The following is a 26,475-nucleotide window of genomic DNA, read 5'->3' as shown; positions in this document are numbered from 1 at the left end:
ACATATACACACATACACACACACTTACATATATATACTTCAAAAATAAGGTGAAAATATCTTAAAAACAAAAGTGAAAAATTATTTCACGACAAACAAACTACAAGAAATGTTAGAAAAGAAGGAAAATTTTTGCATATGAAAAGGTAGAGATCTACAGGAAAGAAAGATGAACGCTGGAAAAAATAAATTGTGTGTAATATAAGAGATTATATTAGTCACCTTATTTCTTTAAAAGATAACTACTTATTAAAAAGCAATAGTAACATTGTAAGGTAGAGTCCATAATATATGAAAAAATAGAGATTTTGTGAATAGTAGCACAATACATAAGGTACAAGTTAATAAGATTCTACTATCCAGTGGGTATCACACTTTGGAAATGGGAATTAGAAACTGGGAAGCGAGAAGCATCAAATGTGAATAAAGTGGAAGATTCAGGTGTCAAACCTGAATAGAATATTCAGGTTTATTTAACATTCTGTAGAATATTAACTCTATATAGAATTCAGTAAGTGAAGGATAAGATATTGTTAATTTTATGGCAGATACTATACCAATTTTTTTAAAAGAGCTAAGAAGCCAAGAAAATAAATAAAACAATATTAAAACATATTCAATTAGCTCTAAGTACTCAGGAAAGGAGCAACAAAAAACACAAAACAGTAAGAAAAATGGAAAATAAATACAATGAAGATAGACTTAAACACAACAAAATTAATGGTCGTGTAAAATGTAAAAAGAGAGAGAGAAAGAAAAGCAAAGACTAAACAAGGGATAGAAACTATGACTTGCAGATCAAATCTAGCCCATTTATTTTATAGTTATTGAAAAATAGCCTTGTCTATTTACATATCATCTGTAGCTGTTTTTCGTGCACAGTGAAGGGTTCAGTAGTCGTGACAGAGACCATAGGACTCACGAAGCCTGAAATATTTACTCTCTGGCCCTTGACAGAAAAAGTTTGCTGAGCCTTGGACTAAATGCTCCAATCATACGACAGATTTTCTAAGACTGAACAAAAAAGCCAGACCCAACCATACGCTGGTAACAAAAGGCTCATTTTATTTATTTTTATTTTTTACTTAAATGTTTTTCAAGTTGAACACCAATAAAAAGTAAATTTATAAAAAAAAATAAAAAAATAAAAATAAATAAAATTTTCAAAAAAATAAATAAATAAAACCTTCTGTTCTATGATAAATAAATAGATGATAGATAGATAGATGATAGATGATAGATAGATAGATAGATAGATAGATAGATAGATAGATAAATAAATAATGTTTTTCTTTTTTTTCCCCAAGTTTTTATTTAAACTCCAGTTGGGGGGATCCCTGGGTGGCGCAGCGGTTTGGCGCCTGCTTTTGGCCCAGAGCGTGATCCTGGAGACCCGGGATCGAATCCCACATGGGCTCCCGGTGCATGGAGCCTGCTTCTCCCTCTGCCTGTGTCTCAGCCTCTCTCTCTCTCTCTCTGTGACTATCATAAATAAATAAAAATAAATAAATAAATAAAAAATAAACTCCAGTTGGTTAACATACCGTGTAACATTAGCTTGAGGTGTGGAATAGAGTGACCCATCACCTATACACAACACTTGGTGCACATCACAAGGGCCCTCCTCAACCCCCGTCACCCATCTAACCCCTCCCCTCACCCGCCTCCCCTCAGTTTGTTCTCTCCAGTTGAGAATCTGTTTTGTTTTCTGGTTGCCTCTCTCTTTCCCCGCTCTGTGTTAAGCTGTTTTGTTTCTTAAATTCCCCCCTTAAAAACACTATGGAGTATGGAGCTTCCTCAAAAAGCTGAAACTAAAAATAAATAAATAAATAAATAAGATGAAACTAGAGGTACCCTATAATCCAAAAGACTTATTTTAAAATTCAAATTTAAAGAGACTAATAGGGGCACCCGGGTGGCTCATTGGTTGAGTGTCTGCCTTCGGCCCAGGGCGTGACCCCGGGGCCCCGGGATCGAGTCCCGTGTCGGGCTCCTGCATGTAGCCTGCTTCTCTCTCTGCCTGTGTCTCTGCCTCTCTCTCTCTCTCTGTCCCTCTGTCTCTCTCATGAATAACTAAATAAAATATTTAAAAAATAAAGAGACAAATGGTTGAAAGTAAAAGGATGGGAAAAGATATATGATTTAAACAGGAAACATAAGAAAGCTGGTGTAGTTATATGAATATGAGACAAAGTAGATTTCAAAGTTAAATATATCCCACGAGATAAAGACAGATGTTGCATAAGGATAAAAGTGTCAATACATCAGGAAGACATAAAGATCTTAAATATATGTATGCATCTAATAATAGAGATCCAAAGTTCATGAGCTAAAACTGATAGAACTAGAGGGAAAAATAAGCAAATCCATAACAACGATTGATCTTCAATAGCCCTTTGTCAGTAATTGATGTAAGGAGACAAAAAAGTCAATAAAGAAAAAGTAACCTTAATCCTACCAGCTAACCATCTTGACCTGATTGACAATTATAGGGCAGCATACCCAGCAACTGCATACACTCTTTTCAAGAACACAGGGAATATTCACCGTAATTGAACGTATGTTATCCATAAAAACAAACCTCAACATACTTTAAAAGATTGAAAGCAAAAAAAAAAAAATTTTTTTTAATAAATAAATAAATAAATAAAAGATTGAAAGCTTACGGAATATGTTCTTTTTCCAAATCGAAATTTAAGATCTAAAACCATGGTAGAAGAAATAATTGGAGGCTAAATGATCCACTTCTAAGTCATGGGCCAAAAACCAAAAAGTAACAAAAGTAGAAAATGTTTCAAACAGGACAAGCGCACAACAACAGCAATATTGAGGGGATATAACTGAGGTAGTGATCATAAAAAAGACGTATACCATAGCTTTAGATGCCTATATTAGAAAACAAGATAGAAAAAAAAAGAGAAAAGAAAGAAAACACGATAGAGGTTTCTGGCTTAAGAACCAGAAGAAGAGCAAATTAAAGAAAAGGAAAGAAATATTAAAATCACAACGGAAACCTTTTTATTTTAGTGTAGTCCTACTAGTTTAGTTTTGCTTTTGTTTCCCTTGCCAAAGGAGACATATCTAGAGAAGTGTTTCTATACCTTTTGTCTGAGAGATCACTGTCTATGCCTTCTTCTAGAAATTTTATGGTTTCACGTCACACATTTAGGTCTTTAGTACTTTTTTTTTGAGAGAGAGAGTGAGAGAGAGGGAGCGGTGAAGACGGGCAGAGGGAGAGGGAGAGAGAGAATCTTAAGCAGGACTCGATCTCATGACCCTGAGGTCATGACCGGAGCCAAAATCGAGAGTCAGATGCTTAACCAACTGACCCGCCCGGGCACCCCACGAACTTAAATCCACTTTGAGTTCATTTTTGTTTACGTGTCAGAAAGTCCAGTCTTCCCAACACCTCTTTGAATAAATAGACTGTCTCTTCCCCATTGTGTGCTCTTGCCCCCTTTAATCGTTGAGGTTACTTGATCATATAATCACAGGTTTATTTCTAGGCTCTCTATTTTGTCCTATTAACCTATGTCCCTACTTTTGTGCCAGTATCATACTGTTTTGATTACTACAATTTTGTAGTATGTCTTGAAATCTGGAATTATGATACTTCCACTTTTGTTCTTTTTCAAGATTACTTTGGCTATGTGGCATCTTTTGCAGTTCCATACAAATTTTAGGATTATTTATTCTAGTTCTGTTTAAAAATGCTGTTGGTATTTTGATAAGGATTGCATTAAATGTGTAGATGGCTTTGCATAGCACGGACATTTTAATGACATTTGTTGTCTGAAACCATGAGCATGAAATATCTTCCCATTTGTCTCTGTCATCTTCAATTTCTTTGATCAATATCAATTATCAATGATATTGATCAATATCAATTATTATAGTTGAATAGAAAACCTTTTGCACAGCAAAGGAAACCATCAACAAAACAAAAAGACAACCCACGAATGGAAGAAGATATTTGCAAATGACATATCTGATAAGGGGTTCATATCTAAAATATATAAGACACTTAAATGAATCAATATCAAAAAACAAATAATCCAAATACAAATGGGCAGGAGACAGTCACTAACAGACCTTTCTCCAAAGAAGACATAGAGATGACCAGCAGATACATGGAACGATGCTCAACTTTCATCATCAGAAAAATGCATATCAAAACCACAATGAGGTATCACCTCACACCTATCAGAATGGCTAAAATAAAAAACACAAGAAACAAGTGTCGGTGGTGATATGGAGGAAAAGGAATATTTGTACACTGTCGGTGGGGATGCAAACGGGTGCAGCCACTGCAGAAAATAGTATGAAGACTCCTTAAAAATTAAAAATAGAATTACCATATGATCCAGTAATTCCATCACTGGGTATTTACCCCCCAAAAAACAAAAACAAAAACAAAAACATTCATTCAAAAAAAGATACTTGCTCCTCTATGGCTATGGCAGCGTTGTTTACCGCAGCCAAGATACGGAAGCAGCCCAGTGCCCACTGATGGATGAATAGGTAAGGAAGGTCTGAGAATAATGGAATATTACTCAGTCACAAAAAAAAGAATAAAATCTTGCCATTTGCAATGACATAGGTGGATCTGGAGAGTATAATGCTCAGTGAAGTAAATCAGTCAGAGAAAGACAGACACCCTGTGATTTCACTCAAATGGGAATTTAAGGGGAAAACAAAGAAAAAAAGAGAGTCTTTTCACCATAGAGAACAAACTGGTGACTGCCAGAGGGGGTTGGTGGGGACTGGGATTAAGAAGACACTTATCCTGTTGAGCACTGAGTAATGCATATGATTTTTGAATCATTACCTAGGTATATATAATCATTATATTGATACTTATAATAGATATATTATACCAGAAACTAATATAGCATAGTGTGTTAGTTATAGTTGAATTTAAAAAAATAGTTTAAGAGAGGATCCCCAGGTGGCTCAGCGGTTGAGCGTCTGCCTTTGGCCCAGGGCGTGACCCCGGGGTCCTGGGATCGAGTCCCACGCAGCTCCCTGCATGGAGCCTGCGTCTCCCTCTGCCTGTGTCTCTGCCTCTCTCTCTGCACCTCTGATGAGATAAACATAACACATTTTGGGCTAAAAATGTACCCAAGTCCTCATGAAATATATTCAATCCAATTAAATATATTCCACCTTTTAAACACAAAATGCCAAGCCTAGCACCCTCGCTGATTTATAGTACTGTTTTACCCAGTGGTTAAAAAATGGTTATGCCTCTTCAGTCCTCACTGTTAAATAAAATAAAATCATAGTAAGAATGATTAGCAAAAGACAAAACTATTTATAGCAAATTTCTAGGTTACTAGAATAGCGCTGATAGTCATACAATATCAACGTTGACTTTGAGCTTCTTGTGGATTAAAAATATACATGACTTCTTTTCCTTAGCAGGACACATCAGAGAGCTTTAACCGTTATCCCATAAAAGTTTTGTGATGACTTGAGTTAAATGTTTGTCATCTCGTATAATTGCTTTTATGTGGTCAATAAATCTTTTACAACCCCCCCCAAAAAAAGTTAAAAAAAAAGTAAATAGAAATCTTAAAAAAAATAGTTTAAGAAATCATAACAGAAACCAACGAAACGGATCCCTGGGTGGCGCAGCGGTTTGGCCTCTGCCTTTGGCCCAGGGCACGATCCTGGAGACCTGGGATCGAATCCCACGTCAGGCTCCCGGTGCATGGAGCCTGCTTCTCCCTCTGCCTGTGTCTCTGCCTCTCTCTCTCTCTCTCTGTGTGACTATCATAAATAAATAAAAATTTAAAAAAAAAAAAAAGAAACCAACGAAACATCAAATAGACAAGTGTAGAGACATTTTTAAAAACACAAGTTGGTTCTTTGAAAAGTCTAATAAAAAATGATAGACTCCAATAGGCAAGCTAGTTGGGGGCAGGGGGAGAAGGGGGAAACCCGAAGTCAGTTAGGCCACAGCCCTAGGCCCAGGTGCGCTGGGAGCCGCCTCGATAAGCACGTCCCAAAGAACACCTGCTACCTCTTTCTTGCTCCAATTTGTTCTCATTCCTGCTTTTAAAAAAAAAAAAAAATTTCTTTTCCCTTGTTTCCTCAAAATAAATGCCTTTACATGGAATGACCCAATTGACTTCTTTCCTAGAATCCTGTGTCCCCTGCTCTGTGCCCAGGTTGGAGTCTCTTACTTATCAGTGATCATCCCTCCCGCAGCCCGATCACTGGGCGCCGGGGCTTCAGGTGCGGAGAGACAGGGCGCAGGAGGGGAAGGGGGGCCCGGACACAAGCGAGCGCAGAGCCAGGCCCCTCCTCCTCCAGGCCCGGCTCATGACACATCCTCAAAGACACGCGGGCCAGTCCTATGAAAAAAGCAAGTGGGATGCAATAAAAACAAACAGCGTGGCCAAAATGCAATCTGCTACGACCTCCGAATAAAGAATTGGCAAATACACAATACTGTGGCCGACAGGAAATCAAGAGGCTCGCTAATATCTGCAAAAATGCAAATGATTGATTGAAGTTGTTTTATTTTCCTGAAAATTAAAAGGACTCTAGTGCTCGAGAGCTTCAGGCTGAAAGTCAGACAGACTCGGCTACGGTTCAAGTAAATCCCCTGAAGTGCAAAACGGAAATACTGCTACCCTAGCACTGCGCTCTAGGTGGTAAGACCCCATATGGCTGTGACCACACGGTCAGGACGTGTAGCTATTACTAAAAACCGTGGCTGCAGTATTTTTGAATAAAGAATATCTGGAAAATACCAAAGTACACAGAGAAGAAAATCGGTCACTCATAATTGTACCGCTCAGCAAAAATGAAACTCATTTTATTATTTTTTTAAATTTTTTTGAGACTCATTTTATTATTATTTTTAATAATAAATTTATTTTTTATTGGTGTTCAATTTGCCAACATACAGAATAACACCCAGGGCTCATCCCGTCAAACATGAAGACTCTTAACTCTGGGAAACAAACTAGGGGTGGCAGAAGGGGAGTAGGGAGGGGGTGGGGGTGACTGGGTGACGGGCACTGAAACTCATTTTAAAATGACCTTGACCAAACAAGATGCAACTGAAGAGGAAAATAGTGAAAAGAATACAAAAACAAAACAAAACAAAACAAAACAAAAAATCCTGTTCTGCACCATTTTATGATATTTCCCAAATGTGCGCCGCTTTGGGGCGGGGATGCCAGGCCAGGGGAGGTGGGGGTGGAAACGTCAGGGAGCAGGGCAGGATAGGCCCCCCGGGGAGCCAGGGGAGGTCTCACGGAGAGGGTGGTGCCCAGGCCAGGCCAGCGTGGGTGGGGCGGGCTGCAGACCACCGGGAAGCAACGGGAAGACGTCTGAGGGCCGGTGGGGACACTGGCGTGGACACAGGCACAGGCCGAGGGACCCGTCTGGAGAGCCCTGGGCACGTGGGCCCCATCAGATCGGGGGCTTCCTCCAGGGAAAGCAATAAATGGGGAGCAACTACTGGGTCAGGTGACAAGCAGAGGTGCCACGTTTAAGAACTTAAACCATCAGCCTTATGTGTGGTAGGAACTTTCAGAAGCTTCTAAGGGAAGGGCTAGGACTTACACTATTGTCTTTTAGGTGATTTCATGTGAAACAGGGAGTCTAAAACCAGGGAGATGAATGCAAAATATCAGATGACCGAACTTAATAAGGAACATTTTTTAAAAATAGAAGAGTAGGGGATCCCTGGGTGGCTCAGCGGTTTGGTGCCTGCCTTCGGCCCAGGGTGCAACCCCGGGTCCTGGGATCGAGTCCTGCATCGGGCTCCCTGCATGGGGCCTGATTCTCCCTCTGCCTGGGTCTCTGCCTCTCTCTCTGTGTCTCTGTGTCTATCATGAATAAATAAACCTGGGTGACAGGCACCGAGGGGGCACTTGATGGGATGAGCACTTGGTGTTATGCTTTGTGTTGGCAAGTTGAACTCCAATAAAAAAAAAATTTATTTAAATAAATAAATCTTTAGAATGAATGAATGAATAAATAAAATAAAATAAAACAAAACAAAACAAAACAAAACAAAATAAAATAAAATAAAATAAAATAAAATAAAATAAAATGAAAATAGAAGAGCAAGGAAGTAACTAGGCACACAAAACTGGAGCCCAAACACCGTGGAGAGACCCGGAGACTCTAGACACAGGCCGTACTTTGGCTACGACTGTAGAAATGACCTACCGCTGAGCCCTATGGAAGAGAAGATGACCGAAAAAAGGGTCAGGATGTGCGATAGAGTCAGAACTGTGTGCAGTGGCTTCATGCATCGTTGTTAAAAGTGAGAAATAAGAAGAGTATCGGTAACGTAGAAGGCAAAGCGAGAAGCGCCGTGGCCGCGCTCGGCCGCTTCCGAGAGTCAAGGTGACGATGCTCACGGGTAAGGGGCAGCTGGTGAGGACAGCGGCCGCAGGCGGAGCGACAGCGAGGTGGGGCGGCGCCGTGCAAGGTGGGCCAGTCATGAAAACAGGACGGGTCTGCCCTGGAAGTAATAATACCCCTCCCCTCCCAACACATGCCCCCCACCTCCCTCTCTCTTGCGCCCCAATTCCGTGAAAACTCCCGTGAACCCCGCTTCATGCATTCATATTCCCAGAAGGCGTCCTCAAGCCCTTTCCAAGCCCTGGACACTGCGAGTCTCCATTTGGCCCCATCCAGGAAGGTTGTCGCCTAAGTGCCGTCGCCTGCGGCGGGTGGAAAAGAGAAGGGAGACATCCCCGTGAAGCCAGTGGAACCTGTGACCCGGGACGGGAAAGTCCTGATGCAGTAGATGTTACGGCCTCACCACCTACTCTGTATTTGACTCTGATTTTCAATGTTTTTGTCTTCTTTTTTTTTTTTTTTAAGATTTTATTTATTTATTCCTGAGAGACACAGAGAGAGGCAGAGACCCAGGCAGAGGGAGAAGCAGGCTCCATGCAGGGAGCCCCATGCGGGACTCGATCCCAGGTCTCCAGGATCAGGCTCTGGGCTGAAGGCAGATGCTCAACCCCTGAACCCCCGGGCGTCCCTTTTGTTTTCTTTTGGACTCTGACTTTCCTGAATCATGAAACAAGATCACAGAGACGGGGAGCGTTGCGGAGGCCTGGAGGGTTCGGGGTGCTGTGCAGAGACCGCTGGCTGGCGGCTTGGGGCGCCCGTTCCTGACTAGGGGTCGCTTCGCTCCGCGTCTCCTCTGCTCCCCGTGCACTTCGGAAAGTGACCCCCGTCGGTCCCCTCAAAGCACAGCGGACCCCACCTGCACCCCGTTCGGGCTGAATGTCTCCATTCCTCCAAAGTCCCCCCGTGGACACCAGCCCCAAGCGATGGGGTGCGGCGGCCTTTGGGCGGTGAGCAGCCGCGGGGCAGCGCCGGGCCGGTCGGCGGCCTGATGCCCAGAGGCCGGGGCCTGGTCCGTCTCCCCGCCGCGAAGGGCAACCGCAGCTGCCCGGCTGTAGCCGGACCAGGGCCCTGCCGGGACCCTCCACGCTGGCCCCGACCTCGGGCCTCCACCTCCACCAATGACGTGGAAAGAAGTTTCTTGGCTCACAAGCCGCCCTGTCTACGGTCGGCGTTTCGCTTCGGCAGCCCGGGCTGGAGGCTTGTCTGCTTTTCAGAAATGAATGAATGAATGAATGAATGAATGAATGAATGATAAACTCTAACGTTTTGGTTTCAGGGCATGTACTGTCCTCTGTTCCCGTGCGGGGCCTGCCCGGACCGGTAAGGCCGAAACACAGGCCCCGGGGCGCGCGCTGCTCCACGGCGGGCTTTCCTGCGGGGCTCGCGGGGCAGCCGTTCCTCGGAGCCAGAAGGACGGAGGCCAGTGCGGAAGGCGGGGGGCAGGGCACCGCGAGGACCCTCAGCCTGGGGCCCGCGGGGGGCAGAGGTCGGGGCCTGGCAGGGGAGACCGCGGCTGCAGCAGATCCTGCAAAATCTCACACGCACGGTCCGGGCGGCGAGCGTGTCCTCGGTCTCCCCTTCTGTGGACCGTTTCCAGCTGGAACTTGCCTACGGTCAAGACCCACAGCCCGACTCTCGGCCGAGGCCCGTCCCCGAGGCCTGGAACCACCGCTCGGTCAGAAGCGAACGCCTGCGGCCGCTGGGGACAGACAAGGAGGTCGATCGGCCCGCGGCTTCCCGGGGGGCCGCAGGCGGCTAGTGGGGGACTTCGGGACCTGATGCGCCCTTCCTCGTCCTTGGACAAGTCACCGAATGCGGCTGCCGGGCAGCAAGAGCTCTCCGGGAGCCCCGTCCGCAGTCCTTCAGCTGGCATCGCAGCCCACAGCACCAGGGGCCGATGGCCTGGCGCTGAGCCTCCACCTCCCGGGAGTAGCTGAGCCTCCACCTCCCTGGAGCAGCTGAGCCTCCACTTCCTGGGAGCAGCCAGGCCTCCACCTCCCAGAAGCAGCTGAGCCTCCACCTCCCTGGAGCAGCTGAGCCTCCACCTCCCGGGAGCAGCTGAGCCTCCACCTCTGGGAGCAGCTGAGCCTCCACCTCCCAGAAGCAGCTGAGCCTCCACCTCCTGGGAGTAACTGAGCCTCCACCTTCCAGGAGCAGCTGAGCCTCCACCTCCCAGAAGCAGCTGAGCCTCCACCTCCCAGGAGCAGCTGAGCCTCCACCTCCCGGAAACAGCTGAGCCTCCACCTCTGGGAGCAGCTGAGCCTCCACCTCCCGGGAGTAACTGAGCCTCCACCTCCCAGGAGCAGCTGAGCCTCCATCTCCCAGAAGCAGCTGAGCCTCCACCTCCCTGGAGCAGCTGAGCCTCCACCTCCCGGGAGCAGCTGATCCTCCACGTCCCGGGAGCAACTGAGTCTCCACCTCTGGGAGCACATGGGCCTCCACCTCCTGGAAGCTGGGCCGCGCCAAAGCCCCGGGCCCACCTGCCCACGTGCACCGGCTCCGTGCGGTGGAGCCACGCCCTCCGTACGGGGCGAGGCCCTGGTTGCCACAGAGCCGTGTCCCACAGGACTGAGAGGTGGCGGCCACGGGTCACCCGCGCTGCTCCCCAGCCGGGCCTGGCCCAGCGACCTCACCTGGGTCCCTGGCTGAGGGTGGCCCGTGCGCCGTAGGTGGGAGCCCCAGCGAGCAGGGCCCGCAGCAGCCCGGGAGAGTGGGGGGACCTGCCACCTGTCCCCCCGGCCTGACCTCAGTCCCCATCCTTGGGACCACACTGAGGCCGGCTGGGCCCCAGGGACCCTTGGGAGTAGAAGTCTTTCCAAAGAGAGAAAACCCCAGGCCCTTCACACTTCGTCCCCAGGATGGATCCTGCTGTGGAAGCTCAGCCACACCGAGTTCCCTTCTCAGGGAGGAAACAACCTCTTTCAACAGGTCGCTTCCCCCACATGGACAAGAGGGGTGAGCTTTAGGACAGGTCATTATGACAAAGGCTCCATCTAAAAATGATGCCAGAGTGCAGCCCGCGGGGGGGGGGGGGGGGGCAGCGGTTTAGCGCCACCTGCAGCCCAGGGCGTGATCCTGGAGACCCGGGATCGAGTCCCACGTCGGGCTCCCTGCATGGAGCCTGCCTCTCCCTCTGCCTGTGTCTCTGCCTCTCTCTCTCTGTCTCTATGAACAAATAAATAAAATCTTTTTAAAAAATGAAATAAAATAAAAACGATGCCAGAATCATTTTCTGTTGCTGCGAATCGCTACAAAAAACTCTAGGCCGATTCATGGGTCACACTCCTGAGAACTCTGCAAACGGCGCGTGGCCACCAGCCCGAACCCCACTGTGATTCTCTCTTCCTTTCCTTCCCGTTTTTTTCTTTCTTCCTCACCCCACAAATGCCCACTTCCGATTTGCTGATCACTAAGGAAACCCTCGGGGGCATCACTCTGAGGACTGGTTTCCACCTGCAGCTGCTGACAAACAAGAACAACAGCAGCAAAACCCCGAGAAAGGCCACACGGAGCGGCCTGCGTGGACACCGCGCTCATTTCCAAATCAGCGGGTCTGGGATGAAGAAGAGAGCGAATTCTTCATTCATAATTTTCTTTTATGCCTGTAATAATTCCCCTACATACATTCTTTTCTCAAAAATACCTCCGGAATAGTATTAGCTAGGGGTTGCTCCCGCACTCCGTCTCCCAAGTAAACGAGTCCCGCCGTTCTCCAGACTCTCGGAGTCATGAGCTTCTTTATTTGGGCTGAAGCAGTGCTGACCTCGAGTGCTGACAGGCAGCAAAAATAATCGCAAAAATGCAAACAGTGCATTTGTATATGAATAAGCTAAGTGCACATTGGGAGACATTCCGATTTTCTCTTTCCTTGGATATCCCCGTCCCTGCCCACACCAGTATTTGAGGTTTTTTGTTGTCGTTTTGTGTCGTGTCGTGTTTACAATTATGCCATATCCAGGCTTAAAAATTCTTGGAGCGGTGTTTTCAGCGCAGCTCTATGCTAATCAGCAAGATGTAACCTTTCCAGAACCAAAAAATTAAATTAAATTTCAAAAAATAAAGATGCTTATGGAGTTCAGAGTTCGACTATCTGCCAACTTTAAAAATATATGGATAACTTGACGGGATGAGCACTGGGTGTTATTCTGTATGTTGGCAAATTGAACACCAATAAAAAATAAATTTATTATTAAAAAATATATATATGGATATTTGCAATATTAATGGGTTCAGTTCCAAAGCATGATATGGCTCATGAATTCAATTTTGTAAACTCATTGCTGATTTACGGAAATTACTTAACACGAGCTGTGACGAGCGTGGCAGGTAAAACTGTTTAATGATTCTCATATAATTAAACTCTGGCCAATGCACGCATGGGCTTTTTGGTGAATTTACCCCAGACTTGAGGCAGGTCAGTCTACCCAACAATGGACAGGCATGGGTGCAGAAAAACACAGACTAAAAATACCTTGCAAAAAAATAAAAAATAAATCTATATATATATATATAATAAAAAATAAAAAATAAATAAAAATACCTTGCATATAAATAACTAAGTAACTAAATAAGTAAATAAAAATAAAAATATCTTGCATTCGTGTGGCACATCACAACTTAAAATTACATAATTTTTCGGGATTATACCTGCTTCCTATTGCACCTGCCTCAAAGGGTTGCAAGGATCAAGTGAAATAAGCTTGGTAAATTGTTGGCACATACACAGGTCACAATAAATGGAAAACGCTTGTTTCTGCTGATTTCATGTTCTTCTGCGGATGAGGAACGTTTTCTATCAGTTCTCATAAGTCTGTTAGTCTTCTCTCCAGGTTAACATTGAGATTAAGTAATAGCCACAGACTTTCATTCACCTTAGGTTTTCTTTCTGAAAGCCAGTGAGCACTTCACAGTGCATGAACTCCTCAGCCTACATCTGTACCTACACTCATTTCTCTCCGTTTCCAGACTCTACACTTCACTAGGATCGATTAGAAATAATATTGCATCGACTTTTTACAAACTTTCAAACAAAATTTTAATTTGCATTTAAAAACCCAGCTTTTAAACACTGTATTTTCTACCCCGGTTACTCTCCTCTGACAGTGACCTCAATTGTCCTTTCTCCCCATTACGTCCCAATTGCAAAGTTAAAGCTCTCCTTTCCAAAGAGGTGTTACAAGACGTCAGACTAAAGGAAAAATCAAAGAGCTGCTGCTTTGAAGAGCTGAAGATCCTGCCTCTCGGCAAGATGGAGCATTTCTACACGGGACTGAGAATCACAGACGTAGCATCAATCTGGAGCCACGCACAAATTATTGTTTAAAGTTGGGCTTTCATTAATTTGCGTTAGAGAGAGATAACAAGCCACCACTCGTAAAATGTTATTTCGATGACATTTTCAGGGGCATAATAATATCTACTCTCTGAAGATGTTGTTGAAGAAAAAAAAGAAAAAAAAAGAAAAAAAATAGTGTTGAGCGTTAATAGTATAATGAATATTGGTAGTTGCTCACCCAGAAATTATTCCCATACCCCCTCGCTTCTTCCTTGCTCCCAGAATCCCAATTTCATGCAGGTCTTCCTCACTAAACCCCAACTGTTGCCAGGTATGAAACCCTCTATCAGCTTCAAGGGCAGAGGGCCCGTCTCCAGATCCAGCCCCAACCCTAGACCTGGAAGGGAATCGCCACCTGGCCAGGCCCCGTCGCCAGTGGTCGCTTTCTCCGGGGCCATGTGGGACACGTTCAGGAGAATGAGATGAGGAAGGATATCTGATGAGAGGATTCTAAAAACAGGTAAACAAGAAGAAGAAAGGGCTCCTCTTGTGCTCTCGGATGCCGTCGTGTCTTAGCTCCCATCTTGGGGCCATGAAGGAAGTTAGGCCGAAAGGAAATGCTGGGGAGGGCAGGGCAGAAAGACAAAAATAAAGCAGGATTTTGATGATACTTGAATACTGCCAAATTAACTAATCTCGGGACTGTCCTACCTCTAGAGTTCTTGCTGTGTAAGACATTGAATCCCCTCGTTATTTAAGATAGCTTACGTTAGGGTTCCTGATACTTGCAGCCAAAATAGGCCTAACTACGCTACAGTGGTGTCATCTTCTGAGATGCCTGCAGGGAGCAAAAGACGTCCATCACTTTGGTGCTAGGCTCGGGGATTGCGACACTACATAACATGCCGAGACCCACATTCTACTGGCTTCCAACTCCACAGGCATGTGCTACGGTAACTTAGAAAGGAAAGGTGATTCAACACATTGAGCAAAATAATAAATATGTCAGCTGTGAAAAAGTGAGAGCAATTCATAATACTCACTAGAGAAGAGTAGTGATAAATAGAGGAAAGATCTGCATCTGCAGTTTTCCTTATATTTATCATCTTGGAATGCCTACCCAAAATGAATGAATCCTTAAGGGCGATCTGAATAATGTATGTGAGATCGAAAATGTTACTGGCAGAACAGAATGATGGCCAGGCACGTAAGAGGAATAAAGTCTTAGGTCTAGGTCTTAGAAGAGGCAGTGTACAAATTTAAGAAAGAGCTAAAACAAAACAAAACAAAATAAAACAAAACCGCCCTAGTGATTGTTTCCAAATTCAGCCCATAAAAATAATGTTATGTGGCTATTATATGATCCTCCTTCCTTCACTAAGTAGAGTGAAGGATCTTCGGCCCCAGTTAGATATCAAAATTATCTATTTATTTATTTATTTTTTAAAAATATTTTATTTATTTATTCATGAGAACACAGAGAGAGAGAGGCAGAGACCCAGGCAGAGGGAGAAGCAGGTTCCCTGCAGAGAGCCCGACGTGGGACTCGATCCCGGGTCTCCAGGATCACTCCCTGGGCTGAAGGCGGCGCTAAACCGCTGAGCCACCTGGGCTGCCCAAAATTATCTCTTTTTTTTTTAAATGCAAATATCTAGGCTCAACTCCAGACCTAGTGACTCAGAATACTTTGGAGGTGGACCTAGCTTCATGCATTTTGTAAAATTCCATAGGCTATAGTCTAGCCAATAACTGATCTAGACTCTAGGTCAAACGAGATCTGCTGAATTCATCTCTGGGCCTCATCAGTGGGGCTTTACCTAGATCTGGGAATTATATTTTCATAAACAGCATTTAAAAGCTGGAATGCACACAGAAAGCCAACCAAGAGAGTAGTTTTGTAATTATGTCACTATGAGTAGATGAAAGACGCAGGAATAGTTCATCTAGAAGTCAAAGGACGAAGGAATCTATGAAAGGAAACTATCTATACATGTTGGATATTTAAGGTTTGACATGGGGAAGGGGTGCTGCTGCTTGATAGCTCTGAAAGGATTAAAGGACTAATGCGTGGAGTCAGAAAGCTATAGATTTTAGATCAATATAAAGAAAACTTCTCAAGCCATTAAACATTAAGCAACGGAAAGGACTGCTTTGAAAAACAGCAATTTTCTCATAATCACCAGTTTCCCCAGGAGGTCAGGTGAAGACCCCTCTGAAAAACAATCAGTAAAGAGCTTTAATGGGAATACTTGCCCCCAGTAGGGAGTGGACTTAGAACAGCTTTGAGGTTACCTTGGATTCTGAGATTCTTTGATACACTGAGCAAATATACTACAAAATGTTCACAAAACACAGCACAGAAAGCAACCTTGGAATTTACCCATTAAAGTTCTCCACTCTGCGGATGATAATTGCTGGCCCTCAGTGAACAACTACTAGATGCAACATTATCCCCAATTCTTACAGCAACCCGGAAAGATCATGTGGTTAGTCTTATGTTACAGATAACAAAACCAGTTTCCGGTAAAAATCTCTAGCTTACCGTAAGCCATTAAAATGGAAGAGATAGGACTTGCCAAGTCTTGCCAAGGCCAAGGGCTCACTCATGTGTTTTTTTTGTTTGTTTTTAATTTTTTTTTTTTTTTTAAATAACAACCCCCAATGACTTCTCAATGTCTATGTAGCGAATTCCTATTTGGATCGAAGAACTTCTACGATCTTTCACCAACCTACATCTTCACCCTCATTTTTCAATGATTACCCTCAATGCACCTTTTGATCCAATTAAATTAAATTACTTGCTTCCGTCTAAGCCCAAAAGATCTCCTAACTCCAAGCCTTCTATTAAAACTCTTCCAACACCATTTCTTCTGCTCTCCACATGTCTCTCAACTTGACTTCTATTCAAAGACTAGTTCACATACTCCCTCCTCAAGTCTCCTTCATCAACTCAAAATAAGTTTCCTATCCTGAGAATTCCCACTGCATCCTGTACTAGTTCTCTTGCAGTATTCACACTCTGTTTTGCATTATGTTTATGTGTGTGAGTTGCATTTTAATAGTTTTTCTGTGTCTAATTGCTCCTTTTTTTTGTTTTTTACATTTTAATCCTTTATTAGAAACCATGCAATAAATAAAATCTTTAAAAAAAAAAGGGGGGGAGATGCCTGGGTGGCTCAGTGGTTGAGCGTCTGCTTTTGGCTCAGGTCGTGATCCCGGGATTCTGGGATTGAGTCCCACATCGGGCTCCATGTGGGGAGCCTGCTTCTCCCTCTGTCTATGTTTCTGCCTCTCTCTGTCTCTCATGAATAAATAAATAAAATCTTAAAAAAAAAAAAGAAACCATGCAAACTTTAATACAAAAAAAAAATACAAATGCGATAAGAATCTTCATGTCAATACAACTCCTGGGATTTCTCATCATTGCAGCCATCCCAAGAGCGGGCTTCGCTGGGACACTTCTCCACAGGCTAGCCTCACCTCTCCCCACCCCCAGTCAGGCTGTAAGTGGGGGAGATGGCCTGTCTCATGCCTTTTTTCAGTTTCCATACCTGATTCCCAATCACCCACGTTGAGCTCTGGACAGCTTAGGCTCCCCGGTAACCGAGGCCCCGGTGTCCTAGGCCTGCAAACCTGTAGGACTTTGACCTCCATAGCCCTTTCCCATTTCTCCAGCCCCGAACTTGTATCTCCCACTAGATCCCAGGGAATGAGACAGATAGAGATGCCGACACCAGCCTCTTGGTTAGAAAAGAAAAGCAGCATACGCACATTTCTAAAATCCCCCCACCAAATTCCCTGCAAACTTAATGTATGACCACGCACACAGTGGATAGTCAATGCCTTCTGATTAAATAAATAAGTGAAGAAAAAACCTGAACCACAAAGAATTTAAGTGATTTGCCCAGGGATCACGAAAGTAATTTGTATCTCTACCAGAACTTGAGCCTACATCTTATATAAAGCATTGCAAATAATAATAATAATAATAATAATAATATTTTTATTGATTAGTTAATTATGCCATAAAGCAATCCTACTACATTCTTAGATAATTAGAAGCAAGAAAAAAAAGATATGATTAAGCTCTTCAAGGGACAGGGAAAAAAGCAAAAATTTTTAGGAGAAGTCGATTTTTTTTTCTCTGACAAAAATAAAAAAAAAACAGAAAATTTGTTTGTTGTCGTATTTCAGAATGATATTTCACCTGAAATAATTAAAATCAAGCCTTAATTCCCTCAAACCAAGATCTGTCAGTACAGTCACTAAATATACAACTGCTAAAGTTCACAAATATCCAGAAACCTACATTTCTAATTAAGTAGATAGTATCATGGAATTGAGAACACACTCCCTGAACAAATAAATCTGGAAAATGCTGTTCGTATGCGATCATATTAAGAAATGCCAACAAATCATTTTAACAGCTTCCCTGCTGTGTCACACGTGGAAAAGACAAAGAAAACGTCTTTTGACTCACAGAAGAGATACACAGAAAAGAAGGCAAAAATCAGAGAATTAGGTAGAAAAACGTAGCAAAATAAATAAATAGAGAAGTTATTGTTTCATACAAACTGGAAATTTACATGAGCAATCAGCAATATACTTGAAGTTAGTGTCAATATTTATAAAAGCTCCCACAGCCAATTCTAGAGAGGAAATCAACTGTGTTCAAAAGCCAAGATACTCTTAAAGAACAATAAATTATCCTGAAAATACTTTCAATGACTGAATCCAAAAAAAAAAAAAAATGAGACAGTCATGTTATAAAGAAGCCCAATATATAATAACTGCTCATTATAAAAAACTAAAAGTGAATTTTATCATTTTAATTATTCAGACTGTTCTTGTAATAAATTTGGGGTAAAACCACTGAAAGCAAGTTTTTGAAGGAGAGTGTTTCCCGAACAAACTGTGCTCTTTTTTAGCCTTGGCCAAGCAATGGTGTTGCATCTGGGAACATTTTTCCCAATTACTGCACTCCATTCTCAGGTTCCCTTTTCTGCCTAAATTACATTCATTCTTTTAAGTTTCAAATGACAAGTTCTTTGAGAATTCTTCCCTAAAAATCCTTCCCAAAGCTGGACTCAGGGTCTCCTAATACAGCACAAAGCGCACTGTCCTCTCATTTCTTGTTTACCTGTACTCGCCCCATCTTGGGCACACATGCACCCGTGCACACCCGTGCACACCTGTGCACACAGACTATAAGGACCAGGGCATGGCATCTACCATCTTTCTAAGAACACAGTACAAACCTAATATATTTTTCTTATGAATACAGTGTCATAAAAATGAGTAATTTTTTGCTCTTGGCTTAAAAATATCCACACCTTCTTGAATATTTGGTGTTTTTTTTTTTTTTAACCTTCTTGAGTATTTGTGGTTGTATTCCACAATATTTTCCATTTTATCTCCTAGCCATGGTAGTAGGAGTCCTCAGTTCCACAAATTGGAAAACTAGATGACGTTTTAGACATTGGGCCCTTTGGATACTTTTGCATATTGATTTCCCTCTCTGAAAACAAAGAAAATGTATCACATTCTTTATTTTATTTATTTTTATTTTTTTTAATTTATTTTATATCGTTGCTAGGAAAGCCTTTCTACACAAAGCATGTGGTCAAGACTAGAGAAATGTGTCTATCTTACTATTCATAACAATATTTTCAGGGGACTGGGTCATATCTTTTAATTAATTTTCTATCTTTCTGAGAAGTGCTCACAGTGGATCTCACTATAATCACTGTTGTGAGAGATTTTTGAAAACCTATTCCATATTAAGATAATTACTTGAAGGTCGCTGTCAAACTAACCAAACGCACGTGGTATCGATTGCTCCTGTTTTTCGCACATCGACGGAGGTGGAAACATTGCGCAGCCCTTTTTCTCAGATACGAGGTGAATTGTGTGATGGGTTCTCCGTGACGGTGGCCTACTGGAGCAGCTCTAACTTTTCCTGCATTCAAATATGAATCCGTCCCACAGGAGCAGCTCCGACATGTTAACACAGGCTTAGCCAAGGGTAGAACATAAACCATTTCAAGATCTTTCGGAACACAAGGCCAACCGTGTAGACGCGCAGGCTGGCCAGATCCAGCCCGAGCTAAAAAAGTCTTCTGGTCTTCTGCCTCCAGCATAAAACCCTGACACAACTGAATTTAAAACAAAAAGGTGTTCGTAACCGGAGTCCACGGCTGCGGGGGCAGCGGCCTGAAGAGACAGGTGCCTGCGACGATACCCCGGGCCGGCCCAGGCCCGCGGCCCTCGGCCTGCTCCTCGCCCTGCCCGCCTTCCCCGCGCCGGCCCACGGACCCGCGGCTGACACTGCAGCGAGCCAAGGAGCCCCACGGACGCCTCACGGGCTGCCCAGCTGCCCCGCACACACGCTTGCACACCTTGCTCAGGGTCGCGGCGGCCCTGGGGCCTGGAGCACGCAGCCGCTGGACCTCGCACGTACTTCTGGGGGCCCCCCAGGCCTGTGAAGTGTCAGGAGTCCAAACCAGCTGCCCCAGCTCACTCCTGCTCAGGCTGCCTGCGGCCCGTTGCCAGCGGTGAAGCAATCCTGTAGCAGCCCTTGGGGGCAAGCTGGCCCAGGTGTCCCCTGCACGCCCCTGCCTGACCGGCCTACATCGGTCCACGCTGGCTGCCCACCACTCTAAGGGAGGACACTGGGGTTCTTCAGCCTTTGCAGGGGGACACAGGCAGGCTGGGCCCGGAGGGGCAAGACACACTCGGAGAGCCTGTGTTAAGTCACGAGGCGAGCATGAGCACCTGCCTCTGGCTGCGTCAGCTTAGAGCAGTCATTGAAAGCCTCTAAGTCTGCATTTCTACCTGGGTGTCATTATGTTCTTACTTGAACCCTCCATAAACACTGTGAATATTGGTTAGAACCTTATATTTTTTAAGATTTTATTTGTTTATCCACAAGAGACACAGAGAGAAAGAGAGAGGCAGAGACACAGGCAGAGGGAGATGTAGGCTCCATGCAGGGAGCCCGTCGTGGGACTCAATCCCAGGACTTGGGGTCACGCCCTGGGCCCCAGGCAGACACTCAACCACTGAGCCCCCTCCCCCCCAGGTGTCCCTGGTCAAAAGTGTATAATTAAATATATTCAAGATCTTTTTCCAAGTGTGCGAGCTCATCAACACTAATGAGAAAGCCCTTTGTACTTCTGCAAAACTCAAACATTTTACGTATGAAATAAAAATGATGGATTTAAGAGAAATACTCTATCAATATTACTAATTAATTTCCTGCTTGTTTGGCTTTAATCCAGATAACAAGATGTACCTAAGAAACAAACAGAACACGTCAGATAAATAGAGATACTGCCCTTGCAGATGCAGGAAGCTTCACCAGAGAAACTGGCCACCACTGCAGAGGGAAACTAGCTTGAGGATTACAATATGGTATCAAATCTTAAGGAAGAATTCTAAAACCATAAATATATTCAGTTTGGACTTGTTGCTTTTCTAAAGGAAGAATAAAAATATCACAAGGAAATAGGAAACCAGCAACAACGCATCAGTGCAGTAGGTATACCGTCAGAATAAAAGTGGTGTCGGAACCCAATTTAACTAAAGGTCAGTGTTATATTCATATTTTTCTGCAGCTAAGACATTTTTCCAAAGACAATAACAGACTTTCCTCGATTAAAAAAAAAAAAGGAATTTTAAATTGAAAAAAATCAACAGAAAAAGCAACGTAGTCAAGACAGATGAAATTATTCCATTTTACAAGAAAGAAACAACAAGAAAATTCTGTAGGAAATTAATGATTAACCTCACTCATTGACAGCTTCCTAAAAGCTCGAAACTGCTGTTTAAAATTCTTTGAGCTTATCCACTTTTAAGACATTTTATCTCAAGTTCAAAAAGTTAAGACAAAATGCTAATTTTATTACTCAATTTATGGTAGCATAAATTCTTCTTTCCTAAAAGGTTTTATCACAGTCTCAAGACATTTTCTATCTCCTTTTTAATGTGTCAGACAAAATTACACTGTGCATACAATAAACAATATGTAATTTATATTCAAAATATAAACTAACAAAAACGAACAAGGGGTGGTGGAAAGGGAGGTGGGTGGGGGGTTGGGGTGACTGGGTGATGGGCTCTGAGGGGGGCCCTTGACGGGATGAGCACTGGGTGTTATGCTGTATGTTGGCAAATTGAATTCCAATAAAAAATAAAAAATAAAAAAAACAACAATGAACTTAAAAAAAAACCTTTAAAAATTAAAACTTACAAATAAACCAAAACATCAATAAAAGCTCTTCTCTAAAATCATGGTGTTCATTTCTTGACACTTTTAAGACGGTTACTGAAAACAGCATATGGATGAGTACGTACATCAAACAGATACTGGAACCCTCAAAGGTCATTTCTTGCTTTATTTAGTAATGAAAAATTCAAGGCAACTGTCAGAAAATAGCTGGCACAGCACCATACTGGGCTGACATCAAAGAAGCTGTTGATGTTATAGTTCATTTCCAACAACAACAACAACAAAATAAATAACATCTTTGGGGCTCTGATGATTCTGGGATCCCACCCTGTGAGCATAACCATTTTATTTTGACAAGAACAAAGAGGAACCAGCTGGCCTCCCAGTAGCATATTAGAAATCAGAGAGCCATTGCTCCTCAAGAGATGTTCCTGAAAGTTGCCCTAGATATCTGGAGCTTTCTTTATTATACAACTCCCAAAGAATGATGCCCATCCTCTCTATTCCTACCCTTCCACCTCCTACTATCAACGACAATCAAAATCTACTCTGAGAACAAATGATCGTTCAGAAAACTTAAGAAACTAGCGCCCTGCAGATATACGTACCACAGCACGGATGCTGGGCCAAGAGTGCGGCGGGTCTTGACTATGAGGCTAAGAAGCTGGACTTGGTTTAAAACCCATGACTCTTTAAAGAAGGGAATGTATGTGAGTTCAATAAATAGAGTAAGTCATCCACTCTGGAAGCATGTAAATAATCAAGTGTTTGAAAATAGTGAAAAAGATTCGGTACAATTGCTCTCAGAAATATTCTAAAAGTCTGTAACAGATAAATAGGAGATTAGGCCACGCTGAGGGCATCGCTGAGGGGGAGGGGGGGAGCATGATACTGCCCAGACCTCAACCCAAACATTTTCATGGCTTTCTCAACAAAGCTCGGTCACCTGACAGTGGAGAAAGCAGACAACTGGGTGACCCAATATTAGAGACTGGCCAGGCAATGGAAATGCTGAAATGACTAATGATAGGTCCAGAGGGACAAGCAAGGCAAGTGAAACCTAGAAGGTGCTTATGAGCCCAGATGATAGAGGGGGAAAGGCTAAATAAAGGACTAGGGGCATCTGATTATTGGTTTTGGCTCAGGTCTGATCTCAGGGTTCTGAGATTGAGCCCCACATCGGGCTCTGTGCTCAGGGCAGGGTCTGCTTGAGTTTTTCTCTCCCTCTCTCTCTGCTCTCCAAAATAGATAAATAAATCTTAAAAAAAAATAAAAAATAAATTAGGCCCTGGCTATGTAATGCTGTAAAATGTAACACAAGAGCCATGACCAAAAAACTCTCTCCAAACAGCACAGAAAATCAGACTGCACTGATCACTTCGACTGGACCTGGAGGAAGACTTTTTACACAGCCTGGGTAGGTAAACGGATAGCGACCTTGTGGTTAGAGCTGATGAATCTCTTTACTCTCTTTTAATCAGTCACCTGAGAGCCAGTTTAGCTCAAAATAAAACTGACAAAATAGAATTAATTTGGTTTAGATTCAGAAAAATATACAGGATTTTTCTTGCTAACATCATCAGAATCCTTGTCATTCCTACAGGAAAAATTAACTAAAGCAGCACAACAGCATAGTACACCACCTTGGTATTATTCACGCGACCTGGATTAAAAGTGAACATTGTCCTTCTGATCATCATTATCTCTCTTTTCTAAGCTAGGATTTCAACTCATAAAGTGTGGACAGGAAACTGTCCGCAAGAGGTACCAGTTTTATGAAACAAATACAATATAAAGCAAAGCTACCATTCCTTTCTAGCTAACAAGGTGCTCTATTTTTTTCAATAAATATATTCATTCTCGAGGTCAGTCTGTTGATTTTTTCCCCAACCCATTAGATTCTCACTTAATGAGATTTTTCTCTTTAAAGAAAATAGAGATATTGAATCAATATAGCACAGAGAAGTCTAACATTTGCTTAAATGTCCTAATTACAGATGCTCAATCAGTTGATAGAAACATATGGGAATGCTTATCCATTTAATCAATCATGTTCCTAAACTTCTCAATTTATTTATATTGTACACCAACATTATCTGTAGAGCATAGCCCATCAGTCAATCTATTATATATTCCACTGCCAAGGTTTAAAAATATATTCAAACATAGAATAATAAGAGAATAAGATACAAGGAAAATATAAATGTTTGCTGCTTCTCACTAATGTCTATTTAAAAATCACCGGGATTCTTAATAAATAATTCATTCATGGTGAGTCATATGGTTGGCAAAAGGCATAAATTATTTTCTTGTAGGAAAATCTTAAGTAAGAAGAATTCAGTGAGTGTTTCCTTACCTAAGACCAAGGGGAGATAGGGTTGGAATGGGAACTGAAGAGATCATGCCCATGGATTTTTAAACCTAGAAGGTCCACAGATGATGCCATCCCCTGAAATTACACCAGGAATTGTGCATGTACTTGTGCATGTGCTTTTGAGGTGGGGAAGATGCAGTGAGGAGGATATACAGAGATTTCAGCAGATATTTAAGTGGTTGCATGACTCTAAAAGAAAGTACGAATATCTGCTTTTCTTTTTTTTTTTACACATTAGGTTCACGCTCTACATTCCACACATGTACAATAAACCTTTATTCTTCTTCTACACCTTCAGAAATTGAGATTCAGACCGGGGAACAGAGTCACCCAAGGTCACAGAACTAGTTAGTGGTTCAGGTGACACTGCTCTCCTAGATTATGATCTAAATGGCCATTCCTTTATCCACAGTGCCACTGTTCAGAGGTTTCCACTGTGAAATCTTAAAAATTGAGCTTCTAAAAATGGGAAATCACAACACTGTAATGTCTCCTCGGTCATTCTGCTACACTATTCTTCTCCTAGAAGAAAAATGCTTTGGAACTTAATATTAGGAATTTACTTGGAGGGGAGAAAAGATCCAAGAAGCAATGTACTTTTGTGTTCTACGTCTAGGGCAGGAATATGAACTTTAATCTGTCAACCGCAAGGTTTAAATACAGAGCAGGCAACTTATATCATGCAATTCGAGATCTCTACGTCTGTTATAATCTTTGTTCACTATGGAGTGGTAGTGACGATAATAAGCTCTGAAGCTGGACTGAGTTCAAAAATAGACTCTGCTCTCAAGTTCTTCGCAGTCTACTATAGAGAGCAGACAACGAAGCAATGAATCAATCAACCAACGCAATAAACTTTATGATAAAGGCATATATTGGGTCTAATTGCTCCAACAAGTAGGGAGAAACACACTCTTCCCAGAGATCATAGATAGCAATCAAAAAGGTTTCACAGAAGATGTTGTTTCTGCACAGATTCTTGACAATAAGTAGAAATGGCCTCGGGAGGGGAGGCATTTCAAGTAGTGGAAGCAACATATACGGAAGCACATCACAGAGGCAAGAGAGAACTTGGAGCTCTTAAAGAACATACTTCCGTAGGTGAATGTCAGGAAACAAATCTGTACCATGAAGAGTCGAAGCACAATCACCAAGAAAAAGGAGTAGCATTTTCCTTAATTTGGAATAATTCTAAAGGGAATGAGGAAAAATTGAAGGATTCATATTTTAGGAGCTTGTTAGCACATACTGATGTGGAAAAACCAAGAAGGTATCAGATGGGAAGCTACTGGAATGGCCCGAGGTAAACGCGATGAAGACCAAAATTAGTGTACAAGTGAGGATAAGAGGTAGAATTTATAAGTTTTGGTGAACGGATGTATGTGGAAGTGGAGAAAGAATGAATTTTCTAAGATGACTCCAACTTACTGGTTTAAGTAATTGATGGTTTAGTAATGTTCAGCTAAGGTAGGCAAGAAAGAGACAATGTCTCAGAGCAAGGGAGAAGACAATAACGAGTTCATTCCGCATCCGCTGACTTCGAGGGATGCACCAGGTTCACCCCCCGCCTGCAGCTGCCCCGCCGGTCTCCACGTAAACTCAGCCAGAAGGGTCTCGATGACGTGGGGCAGACAGAGAGAGGCTCCCTCCAGAGAGAGGGAGCCTGGGAGTGTTTTTCTGGGCCCCACACTGAAAACAGACCTTAGTAGGTGAGCGGGTGATATGTTAGTAAACTGTAGCTAAGCTACACACAACCGAGTTAAAAATGCCATCGATTCACTAGGTAATCGTCAAGAGTAGATGTTGGGTGTTGGGTGCGTGATGCTTGTTTTAGAATATGATATACGTGAATGTTGGGCCTAAAATCCCACCACTAATGATTTAATATTGTTCTCCCCAGGAATCTTTATTTTAAAAGTACAAATACCTTTGGATGCAGAAATTGAGGAGTCACCACTCATTGGCACGTCTATGTTTTCCTTCATTTAATGCAGCTGGGAGAAAGGCAGCGAGGGAATGGGAACTTTGATGTGAGGACAGAGGAACAGGGTCACCTGAAGCCCTCGGGCGCGGCAGACAGGAGGGAAAGAGACTATAATCTTTCTTGAGAATCAGAAGTCATTACCAAGAGGCCCAGAACGTGTCTGGAGGAAAGGTGGACTTGGGTTGGGTGTGGGATTCAGAAGAAACGGGAAATAATTAAAG

The 26,475-nt window shown here is 43.1% G+C and overlaps 1 protein-coding gene across 1 annotated transcript in view; it reads right to left on the bottom strand.

Annotated features, from left to right (window-relative positions):
• The window catches only part of INPP4B (inositol polyphosphate-4-phosphatase type II B), a 707,387-nt gene that overhangs the window by 603,475 nt on the left and 77,437 nt on the right, over positions 1 to 26,475 (bottom strand). The gene's annotated exons all lie outside the window — the stretch shown is intronic.

Source organism: Canis lupus, chromosome 19 (assembly GCF_003254725.2).
Source record: "Canis lupus dingo isolate Sandy chromosome 19, ASM325472v2, whole genome shotgun sequence".
Taxonomy (NCBI): Eukaryota; Metazoa; Chordata; class Mammalia; order Carnivora; family Canidae; genus Canis; species Canis lupus.
This window is presented reverse-complemented; position numbering and strand designations above follow the sequence as displayed.